At 30.5% G+C, this 13,805-nt stretch overlaps 1 long non-coding RNA gene across 2 annotated transcripts; it reads right to left on the reverse strand.

Moving 5' to 3' along the window:
* Positions 1 to 1,278: 1,278 nt before the first annotated feature.
* On the reverse strand, positions 1,279 to 13,240 carry LOC139491389 (uncharacterized). Of its 2 annotated transcripts, XR_011656532.1 has the most exons (5): positions 13,112 to 13,240; positions 8,879 to 9,091; positions 7,614 to 7,740; positions 6,504 to 6,590; positions 1,279 to 5,528 (listed from the first exon to the last, which is right to left on the reverse strand). It is a non-coding gene; the product is annotated as an uncharacterized lncRNA (long non-coding RNA). The 2 variants fall into 2 exon arrangements; XR_011656533.1 differs by lacking the exon at positions 8,879 to 9,091 and having other exon boundaries at positions 4,463 to 5,528.
* Positions 13,241 to 13,805: the final 565 nt, after the last annotated feature.

Raw genomic sequence — 13,805 nt, forward strand, 5'->3', positions numbered from 1 at the left:
TCGAATTAAAAGTACCCTGAATTGTGCATTGTTAGTTTTCACAGATATAGGTGTCACATGTTCTTCCCATTGTAAGTATATCTTAAGCCAATGACGTATAACTAACATATATACGTTCTTGCTTCAGCCAACAACGAACTAGTCCACTTAATTGTGTTACTGTCTAAACAGAAAGTCAATAGAATTTTAACGGTTGAGTCTGTCACAAATAATCATAGTCAATAAGTTTTAGACTAGTTTTATTATTTGATTTTTTTTAACATAGTCATTTCGTGGACTTTTATACCCGATTATGTGGTATGGGATTGGCTCATGGTTGAAGGCCATACAGTGACCTACAGTTGTAATTTTTGTGTCATTTGGTCTCTTGTGGAGAGTTGTCTCATTGGTATTCATACAACATCTTCTTTTTTTTTTTTTTTATACTAGACTAAGTTCTCAGCTATAACAAGAATATATTTTGCCACCTTTATAACTAAATATGTCATTGACCAATTGTCCATATAGCAGACATGGCAAAACCAGTCAATGCTTCCCTTTCAGCATCTGATATCACTTTTTTTCTGTCAAATTTGTCTGTATACAGTTCTGTCTTTTATATGCCTCAGCCATGTAGTGGTATATAACTGCCCCCTCTTTTTACACAGGGTTTCCTGTAGTTTCTACTGAATATCCACAACTCGACATCTTTGGCAATGTTCCAAGCTAAAAACAAACTAAACAAGAGTGCCCATGCTGAAACGTCTCGCCCATCAACTTACTGTCTATTGTTGTACCTATAAATTAGGCCATTAGTTTTCTCGTTTGAATTGTTTTACATTTATCATTTCAGGACCTTTTACAGCGGACTATGCGGTATGGGCTTTGTTCATTGTTGAAGGCCATATGTTGACCAATTGATTTTAATTTCTGTGTCATTTGGTCTTTTATGGAGAGTTGTCTCATTGGCAATCATACCAAATCTTCTTTTCTATAGCTTACATATTGCTATTTATAGTATTTGAAAACCAAACCAAAACACAAAAATATATCAGTTTGACCAAGAAACCTTGGCCACCAATAAATTTTGACACATGGAAATGTATTGGAACATCAAATAGTACATATTTTTTTTTTATTGAATGTGTTGATACAATAGAGTGTTTGTTGGGTTGGGGGAATGATGGTTAAATGCTTGACTTGCAACTTTGAATAATGGTGTGTGTGACCAATAATGTCTGACTGATGTGTATTTGAATACAGTTAACCTATGGCTGGTTGACTGGAAAATACAAACAATTAGAAATTTAAACTGTCTTTATTGCAAGTGCATATAATGCATAATACAATAAACAATAGAATGCAATATTAGTATGATGATTTAAATAATTAACATTCATGAATCTATATAACAATGCATATAAATATATTGATCATTTGATCATGTCATTTATCTGTATCATGATCTTAGCATTAAAGAAGAAATATGGAAAATAATGGAAAAACTAACTGAATATTGAAATACTGGGAGAGAAAAGCTGATAGAATGATAAGATATTGTTAGCTCTACTCAATAAAATAGATATTGATATATACCAAATTAGGCAAATAAGAACTTTCAAGTTTGATGCTAAATTTAGCCCGACTGTGTTTTGAATTCTTATACGATAAAATATAGAAATTGTTTTTATAGCTTTAATGTGAAACTAGGTATCATGAATTATGACAATAAAAATGACAGACAATATGTAAACCAGTACAATGAATAATCAAAAGAGCTAAATACACAAAAACACAGGCCTGCAGCAATTCCATCTACAGTAATATTGAACATCCTTTTGAAGTGGGCTCACAGGTATAACTTTTAAATATAAGATTTCGCTTTTTTTCTTCTATAAATGAACTTTATCATTTACTTAATAGAAAATTAAAATAAAATAAAGGGCTGCGCTTTACCGCATGATACGCCCATTGCTCTTTAAAATTCCCCCTTTTTTTATGAATAAAGCCCCATAAATCCCAAACTTAAAATCTGAAATTTATAAAAATTGAAAGGGAGCTTACATCAATTCATTTAAGTTTCATGGAAATTGGTGAAAGTGTTTTTGAGTTATTGTCCGAGGTGTGGATGACGGACGGACAGACGGACAACGGTATACCATAATACGTCCTGTCTAAAAGACGGGCGTATAAAAATTGGGTTACCATTCATTTAAGCTCACAATCTGCCTTGAACGAAACTTGCTTTTTTGTTCAGATACTTTTTTCTGTTGAACTATTATAATAGGAGAGAAAAAGAGTAATATCAAAATAAAATATTACAGACATTGCTTAAATTTTACAGTTGTTTAGTTCATTGTTTTGTTAAAGTACAGCTTATTTGAAAAAAAATAACAAGGGAGATAATTTGGAGCTTTTTCAATGAAATAAACATATAGTCATCTGGGGCCAAAACTAATCAGTTTTTTGGTTGATTTTTGTACAATAACATAAAGAAACAACTTATAGTGAAATAATTAAAATTTGTAGTTGCTATCATTTTGGTACCCTCTAGCCTCCTTAAGGATCTAGTTGACCTGTTTTCATTCAGGGAACATTGTTTGCATGTAAACTCTATGGGTTGAGATTAACCTACTGAGTCTTTGAACTAATACATTTTCACTTTGACTCCAATCAATACTTTGATTTTTCTATGTGATTATGGAAAAACTGTTTTTCATATGGGAGATAACTCTATATTTGACTTGATTAATAACCATACAAATACTTTGCAGTGGCACACAAGCATATAGATAATATACAATGATTGTTTCTTGATTACAGTTAATACATCTTTTTTTCACAGTGAATATGTTTTATCAAAGAGTGTTTCCTATGATTTTACCAATGAGAAAACAAATAATTTAAAGTCATATAGTAAAATAAAATAACTATCAAATTTTCAAGTACAAATCAAGTACTGTAAAATACAGGTTGCTAAATATTACAATAATTTTAGAGCAACAAAATAGTACTGAAGTATATTTCCAGTACTACAGATTTTTTGGTACAGACATAGTACCTATGCAAAATTACCACAATACCTTCCATGAATAGGCATATAAAACAAATATATAAATTCTCATTTCAAAATTCTTCACCTATGCATAAAAACTGATACTAATAAGTACTGATTGACATAACCAACAAATTTTTTTTTTATACTAAATATTTCAATTTTTTTTTTTATGTGGTAATGTAAGCCAAAAAGGTGTCCCATGAAATTGTGTCCTCTAGAACATTATTTCACAGTTCATCTGTGAAATTTTGTTCATGGGACAGAATATCACATTTGTAAACTATAATATAGTGTCTCCCTTAGTGAAAAATTGTCCCTAGGACTTGGACATAATTTCATGGATGCTTTATAAAAATATGTCACAAAGGACAATATTTCATAGTGTAGCTATTTTTTTCTGTCCCTAAAGAAGGGAAATAATTTAGAAATCATTGAAATGTTTTAATCAATTAGTTAAATCATAATTGAAATTTAAATAAAGACAACACTGATGTGAACAAAATGGAAAGTGATGAATATAAACAGCTGTATAATTATGTGTGTGATGGTCAATACCCTCCAGAGTTTAATAATAATTAAAGAAGATCATTTAGAAGGAAGGCAAAGCAGTTTCAAATTAAAAACAATGAAATGTATTATATACATGTTGACAAAAAAACACAAGAGAAAACATTAAAACTTGTAATTCATAAGGACAAATTGAAACAAGTGCCTCCAAGACTGAAACGTATGCGCAAGAAGAAACGGCAATCAGGCATTTATGAATATTATTCCTGACATTATTGGTCTTGTTAAAAAGGACAATTCAAAGATATTAAAACAATTCATAGATTCCAGTCCTATTGTATATTTTTACAAAAACAAATGTCAATTTTGTCTTAAATTTTTTGTTAAATAATTTTTTTTTGGTATTAGACAAGACTTTTATACAATATGGACATGATTTTACTATGAAAAAATGTCTAATGAAGGTCACAATAAGAAAGGGACACTTTTACATAGAAGTGGACAATATTTTATAATAAAATTATGTCCTGGACCAAATTTCATAGGTCATATCTGTGAAATTTTGTCCATGGGACATCATTTCATGGGGGACTCTATTTAAACTTACAGTAACAGATCAACTTTTCAAGGGAGCTGCTTAATTGAAAGTGAAATAAGGCATTATTCAATAAGTATAGTTTTTAGGACTTTAATATCATAAATATGATTTAAGTTTTTAATAAATAATTAAAAATTTACAATAAAATAGATAAAGACTCAGTCTTTATCTATTTTACTGTAAATGTTTATCTCTTAAGTGTAAATTTTTATCTCTTAGAGATAAAAATTAACATGACAAACTCGTAAATAATAAAAAATGCTCTGCAGGGTGCAGATTTATGCAACCGCAGAGACCGAACCCTGAAAAGTTGGGGCAAGTATGGACACAACAATCAAGCCTATTAAATACAACTCTGAATTTGGAATGTGATTAAATAGTTGACACAGAATGAATGTGGTTTAATAAGAACTTAGAAATTTTGAATTGGACATTTACTTTTTATGGTCCAAAATCTAAATACATGGTTAGATTCAGCTTATCAAAGAACCACAAGAATTCAATTTTTGATGAAACCAAATAAAGTTCAAATTTGGACCCTATAGACTTCTATGTGAACCAATTTGATAACAGAGCCCAAATATCAAATTTAATTTTAGACCCTTTGGACCTTAATGTAGACCAATTTGAAAACAGGATAAGAAAAATAAAAATCTAAATACAAAATTAAATTCAGCATATCAAAGAACCTAAAGAATTCATTTTTTGTTAAAATCAAACTAAGTTATGTTAATGACCCTTTTGGCCCCTAATTCCTAAACTATTGGGACCAAAGTTTTCAAAATCAACCTTAACCTTCCTTTTGTGGTCCTAAACCTTTGTTTAAGTTTCATAGATTTCTATTTACTTATACTAAAGTTATTGTGCGAAAAAACAAGAAAAATTCTAAACATTGTGTTTAATTTTCATAAATTTCTATTTACTTTATATACTATATAAGTAATTGTGGAAAAACCAAATGTCTTCACTCTTAATAGGACAACGACAACGTAATTCCAATATACGTATTAAAATACAATACATTAACTTTTAATGCAATGAACTAGTTTAAAACAAACTTAATTAATGTGAGAAAATAGAATTCACAATAAACTAGTTAAAAAAAGTTGACAATAATATCTGTCGAGCTGATTGACCCAATAAAATAGATTTGGACAGGAAGGGACTAACTATTCAAAGACAATTTGTATTTCCATAACCAACTACAACACACCAAGTTTTTTGGAAGAGCATTCTTATTTGCATGAACTATTATATATTAGAATTAAACATCTAATTTATCAATTAATTAAAAGACTAAGTAAACAATTAAATGAATCCCATCTGTGGTTACAACGCTGTTCTGTACTTTGTTCTTTTGGCCTATACTAGCTGGTTTGTACCTATCTGAAAGCACAGAAATCAGAATCTAAACACTTTCTCTACTCATGTACATCTGATTATAAACAAAATTAACTACTGAATTAACATGATTAATAGTTCAATGAATATAGTTGCCATAATTTATATTAAAGCTAACTGATAACATACTGAAAGAAAATGTAATTTTTTTGTTTGTTAATTAAGTAATCAATTGCCATGAATTGACTGAATTCAATTATGCGCCTAGAAAACGATTAAAACATCCCAACATCAATATATACAACCAAGGCTTCCATCTAAATAGCCATTATCATATTTTTCAATAAAATTGGTGAATATTTTTGTGATCTTGTTTTTTCTTTTTAAAGTTTCTCATATATTAAAACTAAAACAGTAAAATAACATTTAGCTTAATTAATAAAACACAAACAAGTCCTATTCTATTATGAATTATGAGATAATATCAAACAATTAATTACCGGTAAACAATATTTTACATAATTTTAAAACTATATATATTTAAGATTTAGCTATATACATGTAAATAAGAAATTTGTTCTCATACATAAAATATTAAAGCAGGTTTTAGCAACTTCCTCATGTAGTTCTTCAGTTCTGAATAAAAATATAAACTTTTCATCAACAGGCAAGTTATAAAATAGATCATTATGTTTTGCTGCGCCACTATACAAGACAACAACAAAATAAGATAAGATCTTTGGGTTTTATTCTGGGCCCTTCTTTAAGTAGGAAGTATGCAATAATTAGATTTAAGACCAAATCCTAACAGATGTTTTTGATACAAAGTTCCACCAAAAAAATTTTGATTATGAAAATATAGAGATGTGAGATTTATACAATGTACTCTTCAAGATAAATGTAAATTAATGAAAAAGGAAATTCCGTCTTTTAGATGCTGGAAGAAAAGTAAAGCAAGTGCAACGACACCATTAAACAAAAAATCTTATGAATTTCCTAGAAAACCTATTAGAGGAATACCTCTTTTTTTGGATTGCAGGAACCATGCTGTTGGAACTGCTGGTATATTAAAAGCTGTTCAAATTCATAAACCCATAATTTCAGATACTGAAAAATATAATAACATTTACATAATCTATTAAAAAAAAATTTCTGTCAGATTTAAGTATTCAGTACATCTATAATTTTTGGAAAAAAGTTAGAAACTAAATTCAGTCTGCTGCAGTCACAATTTGTACCTACATTGTACTGCAAAAAAATACATTTAACCATTATGTTCCATTTTAGCCATTGTGGATAAGTTATTTGACATACAAGGAAATGAAATACAAAATGTATACTAGACACTCTGAAACTCATTCCGTTGAAGTTTGGCTGAAATTAATTCAGCAAGTTCAAAGAAGAAGATTTTTAAAACTAAGCAAATTAGTCGCAGTAACTGTGAGTACTCTCAGATCAGAATCTTAATTTTGTTGTTGGAATATACAAGTACTCGGCCACATTGATCCACTCTGTTTTTATTTGTATCCATCTGATGCTTTAAGTCTTTTTTTAACTGATTTCTATATAGTTCGTTCTTTTAGTATTTTGTACTGTTAGGTTTGGGGGAGAGTTGGAATCCCGCCAACATGTTTAACCCCTCCAAATTCTGTATGTATGTGCCTGTCCCAAGTCATGAGTCATGAGCCTGTAATTAATTGGTTGTGGTTTGTTTAAGCGTTACAAATATATTTGTTTTTCATTCATTTTTTTGTACATAAATTAGGCTGTTAGTTTTCTTGTTTGAATTGTTCTACATTTGTTATTTCTGGGCCTTTTATAGCGGACTATGAGGTCCAGGCTTTGCTCATTGTTGAAGGCTGTGCTGTGACCTATAGTTGTTAGCTTCTGTGTCATTAAGCCTCTTGTGGAGAGTAATCTTATTGGCAATCATACCACATCTTCTTTTTTAATAAATGAACAAATTGAAATTGTGAAAAATTGTCTATAAAAGGCAATTCTCCAGAAAAAGTCAATTTAAAATTTTGGTCATCAAACCTAATTGTGGATCCTACATGTACTTTGCTGAACATTTTTGCCTTTTACAGTTTTGAATATCTTTATCTATATAATAATATTGAGGATAAATACCTGAAAAAAGGTTCACTTACACCACATCTTCAACTCTTGAAGGTCCACCATGTCAGGTACTTTGTTGGTTTGCACGTTACTTCCTTATAAATTTCTTTTTAGGAATATTTCACTGTTATTACCAATTCTGTAATAAACATATATATTTAATAAATATTACTGTAAGTTGTAACCCAACTATTTTTTGCACCATGCAATATTTTTTGCAACTTTTAAGTGTAGAATAACAACATGAACAAGGTGAATATTAATTGTTGCGAATATTTAAAAAAAAAATAGATCTTTCCTAGTAGAAATAAATATTTTTTTATAGAAAATCTGTAATCACAAAAATAAATCAATGCAAACTTCGTTAGCAAGACATGCTAGTAATGGCTTAATTTTACCACAAATCAAGTTTGAGAAATAAAAGCTGGTTTATCACGTTTATATTTTTTTGTTTTTTGTACACCAGAGGTGCACATTTTCTCTACATAGGACTCATCAGTGATGATCAAAATAAAAAACTTTAAGGGAAAACGGTACTATTTATTCTGCCATAGGCGACAAATTTACTAACATTTTCTAAATTTACCAGTTTTTATAATAAAAACCTGGATAAAACAGTTATGTGTGGTGTTAGTACTTTATTACTGTATTCTGAAAATTGAAGCCAAATAGTATCATGACCAATTTCCAACGGAGCTTGTTTATGTTATCCATGCCCACTGTCATTTTGCACCAAATTTATGAAATTTTGGAAGCCTTTTCGAATAATTCTCTAGAAAATATTTCAATAGGTTTTAAAATTTATATGGTAAATTTACACACTGTAGTTATTCATAGATAAATAAAAAAAATAATTGTACCCCACCTGTCTTGGGTACACAAAAGGCCAACCTAATTCTGGGAAAATGTAATACTACCATTTTCCCTTAAAGGGCTAAATGAAGTACAAAGTTGAAGAATATAATAACGAAATTCTCCATGTCATAGCATCTAAGGAGATAAAACTTTCAGTAAACTATCACATATTATGTTTTTTAAATTTGCAGATATTTATAAGAGAAATATGAAAAAGACCAAGAAACAGTTTTCAATTAGTTCATTCCTAATAAAATATACAATTCTGTTTAATTAATTTCGACCATTAATAAAACCAGAAAGGAAATAAAATGTTTTGCAATTCAATTAATCAAATATTATCCCACATTGAAAATTCTCCAATAGTAGTGGAAGACACAAAAGCATGGGATCTCTAGTTAAGCTATACATGTACTGTATACTTTAATATGTTCTTTAAGAGGTGCAATATCACATTTCCTAATGATGCTGGCTTTTTTATCCACACATCCTCTAGAACAGACAACATCCTAGCAAATGCCACATGGTTATGGTGGTCATATCTTCTTCTTCCAAGTAATGGTTGTTAGGTATAGATGAGTTTTTCAATGAATGTGATTCATATCTAAATACAGCTGTAGCATCATGCATGGTACCTAATAAAAGATTATTGTAAAATTGATGTCTTTGTTTCAATATACTGCATGTACTGTTGATTCATTATTATTCTTTGGATACTAATTTTCATTGATTGCGTATGTACAGGTAAACAACAAAAATCAAACATTCAGCAAGTAACAAATTTCTATAGAATTGTATCATCACTAAGCACACATTGGCCAAACCATGCAATTAAACATCCACAAACATGCAAATTTTCCTTAATCCATGAAAATTGGAACCCACTAAAAACACAAATGAATCCACAGTAATTCCTCTGAAATTGACTGAATATTATTTAGCATCTATACATGACATATATGTTCATTACAGTGTCTTTCATATTTAAAAGATAAATTAGTCTTGTTAAATGTGTCCAGACAGACAAATATTAGTAGACTAGTCATGGTTGTTTTAACTTATTGTGTAAAATGTCCATGGTTACAGAATTTACTAGCATAGTCTGATGTCAGCAACTTATGTCCTTAGACTATTTTTTTCCTAGAAACTTAATGTCAATGTCATCAAAATTCCCAGGTACAATCCTCCTTGTTCTTTTATAATCACACAAGAACCAAAAATAATGGGAAGCCACATGTAGGATTTCAAATATATCATATCTTAAATATACATTTGTTATACAATATTAGACCAAATAAACCTAGATAAATGTCTGTTATATCTGTTTTTTCATTTATTTTTTGTACATTAATCACTGCTTTTAGTTTTCTTTTTAAATTCTTTATTTCAGAGCCTTATTACAGCTTACTATGCGGTATAAGTCTAACTCATTGTTGAAGGCCATACAGCATGTACAGGAAGCTATGGCAATGTATAAAAATTAGAATGGAAATGGGGAATGTGTCTAAGAGACAACAACCCGACCATAGAACAGACAACAGTAGAAGGTCACCAACAGGTCTTCAATGCAGCTAGAAATTCACGCACCCGGAGACATCTTTCAGCTGGCCCCTTAACAACATACTCTCCAAAGTGTACACAAGAAACTAAAATGAAAATATCATACAAGACTAACAAAGGCTAGAGGCTCCTGTCTTAGGACAGGCGCAAACATGTGGAGGGGTTAAACATGTTTCTGAGATCTCAACCCTTCCCTTATACCTCTAGCCAATGAAGAAAAGTAAACGCATAACAATATGCACATTAAAAGTCCGAGTTTGATGTCAGAAGATGCATGTTACCAAAGAAAATAAATAAAATGACAATAATACATAAATAACAACAGACTACTAGCAGTTAACTGACATGGCATATATAGTTGTTAACTTCTTTGTCATTTAGTCTGTGTTGGAGAATTGTCTCGTTTGTAATCATACCACAGCACATCTCCTAATTTTAAAGTGTCCGAATTCAGAACTTATAGTAGCATAAATCATGTCTGCTGTGAGAGGGCAAACAAGGCCATTTTCCATAAATTTGATACTTCCAAGAGACATAACACTTTTTAACATAAATGGGAAATGTATCCATGGGATGATGCTTGCATATCATATAAAGTTATAAACAAAAATAACTGAAGAACAGTGAAAGTGACACTACCCAAATTAGTACCTGATCTGAGTTTTGTGGTAAAAAGTATTGTGTTTAAGTTTCAGAAAATTTGTTTAAGGCAAACTTTAAAAGTAAGAGAATGGAAACAAAAAATTCAGAAACTTTTCCAAAGGAGCTTAAATCTAGAACGGTCAAGGTGACACCACCAAAATTCAAACCTGATATGTATTTCATGGTAATAAGCATTGTGTTAAAGTTTCAGAAAATTTCTTTTTAGCATTTCTTCCATTTGTAAAGGAGCTTAATTAACTCTAGAACAGGCAAGGTGACACCAGCAAAATTCAAAAATGATTATATTTTGTAATATTAAACATTGTGTACAAGTTTTATAACATTTGGATGAGACAAACTCAAGTAAGAGAATTGAAATGAAAAAATCAGCCTTTTTTTCCATTTTAAAGGAGCATAACTCTAGAACAGTTAAACTGAAATAACCAAAATTTAAACATGATATGTGTTTTTAAACTAGAGTATTAGGTATAAGTTTCATACTATTTGGTAAAGCCAAGCTAATTTACAGGACAGAAACAAAATAATTAGCATTTTTTCCATTTTTAAACCAACATAACTCTTGAGGGATTAAACATTGTTTTTGAAGGCTGCATTTCATGTGCCAGAAAATACAACACTGAACAGCTCAATGTCTATGAAGTAAGATGTCCACTCTACGATAATGTCATTCCATAAAGACTGTTACATTTGGGATCCATTGATGAAACATGTAATCATGTTTAAAATTTAGTCTTTCATTTGAAAGATACAGCACTGAGGCGAAATGAATAAATTGAAATATGGACATAATTGACCCTCTGATACAGTCAGTATGGACATATGTGTACCTCCGGCAGCAAGAGGGTTTAAGTGATGCCAATAAAATTCAAACTTGATCTATGTTTTGAGGTAATTAGCATTGTGTATTAATTTCATTAAATTTGGATGAGGCAAACTTAAGTTGGAGAATGGAAACCAACTATGGGACATAAGGACGGACTGATGTACAGACAGATATACAGTGTACATAAAACTTAATGCCTCTCCGCTACATCAGAGGCATAAAAAGTGGAACAGCCACCATTAGGCCAAACAAAAAATATTTGTCTGTTTACGGTTACCCGACCAAGTGCTGAACCTAATCCATTTTATTTCCATCATAAAGTGAAAAATAAACTGAACTTGTGTTAAAAGTGAATATAATGTTGCCTGATACATCCTAATATTCATAATCATGAATATGATCGCTGTTTAAAGAAATTTGCTAGTGGTGTGATGAAATAATCATTTTGCCTACATTTTTTCAAATCAATAACAAAAAAAATAATCCATTCATTAAAAATATGGGTAAACTCAGCCATGATCAACTTTGCCCACGACAAAATGAAACCGCACACTCAAAATCGTGTCATAAAAAATAAAATGAAAAAAACAAAATAAAATGAAATTACCGACCTACCTACCCTATTTTTTTTAAAGCATGTAACCTTAAACAGACATATATATATATTGGGCTTTATAGAACTATTCTGACATATTGTTGTTTATAACCTATAGTATAAGATTTATCTAATCTGGCAAGAATTGTACCTGTCATAGAGCTAACAAGGCAATTTTCCATAAATCTAATATTTCCAAGGGGCATAACTTTTGAAAAAAAGGTGATGGGCCACCATTATAAAACATGTTCAAGATAATGTTGATACTATCCTATAAAAATTTAAGTTTGGTAAAAATCTGCCAAGTATTGTAATTGTGAGAGCTCTAACGAGGCCATTTTCCATAAATTTAATATTTCCAAGAGGCATAACTCTTTGAGAAAAGATGATTTGACACCTTTATGGACCTTGTCCAAGATTTTGCAGATATTAACTTAAAGTATGATGAGTTTTATAAAATAATCAGAGAAGAATTGTTGTATGGCTGTAGTACAGGTCTGTTAGAGTGCTAGCAAGGCTATTTTCTACAAATTTAATATTTCCAAGGGGAATAACTCTTTAAAAAAGTTGATTGCCCACCATTTTAGAACTTGTCAGGGATATTGTTGATATTAACCTAGAGTATAAGTTATATCAAATGTGGTTACAATTGTACAGACCTGACTGTGAGAGCACTAACAGGACCTCAGTCTCAGAACACGACCTGACGGGCGGACGCCTGGTATTTCCATGACCCCCCCAACGCGTAATGAGGGGTCTAGACCATGTAGACTAGACACGGTAGTGCATTACACAATAATTCTTTACACGATTATGTGTCTTTCAACACCTTTAATATTTGTTAAAATACAACCATGTCATTCCAGATATTATTGAAAAAAATGTGTTTCTATATGAAATGATCAAATGTTGATGTAGATGTCTAGGTGACGAAAACTTTTGACCATATTCTCCTTTATATTATCTATATAATAATTATAATAAATTGCAATCCTCAGAATAGGATAGCTTTACCATAAACAAATGTATGACTCTCTGCTTTATTTGGGTTCCAACCGCAGTATCAGTGATAATATGGCCGCTTCATAAACATGATGCTGTCAAGTTCCGAATGAGGACTTGAGTGCTTCCGAAAAAAATATTTACTTGAAGTCTGTTGTAAAAAGCTAATAGCATACTGTACCATACTCTACCGTACATACAGTATACGTTGTTACTATTTCTAGAAGACAAATAACACTAATAACTTTCTTATTGATAAAGCAAATACTTATAGGATAGGGTGTCTTTTTGTAACTTCATAGGGTTGTAAAAGCGTTGACCGTGCGCATAATTTTTGAAATGAAGCGCTTCATACAAAATGTACTTCGGTCAACGCTTTTACAACCCAATGAAGTTACAAAAAGAAACATTCAATTCTTAAATGACTCTCTTGTGGTACCCAATATAACTACAACATAAAAACAGTAACTGTGACATCTTCAAAATAAAAAATAGTTTTACGTTAAGATTATTTGAAGCTTTTAAAGAAGACGTTTTACGTGTGTATCTCACCTAAAAATAAGAATGTAAAATATATTTACAGTATCCCACAGAGTATTTTAACTTGAAAGTGCATGATATATTCGCCATTGGACACTAATTCAACACCAATAAATCTAAACATTTGAATCATTGTACATATATGGGTGTTGACTGAAGAGTGATA

The sequence above is a fragment of the Mytilus edulis genome, chromosome 10 (assembly GCF_963676685.1).
Source record: "Mytilus edulis chromosome 10, xbMytEdul2.2, whole genome shotgun sequence".
NCBI classification, from domain to species: domain Eukaryota; kingdom Metazoa; phylum Mollusca; class Bivalvia; order Mytilida; family Mytilidae; genus Mytilus; species Mytilus edulis.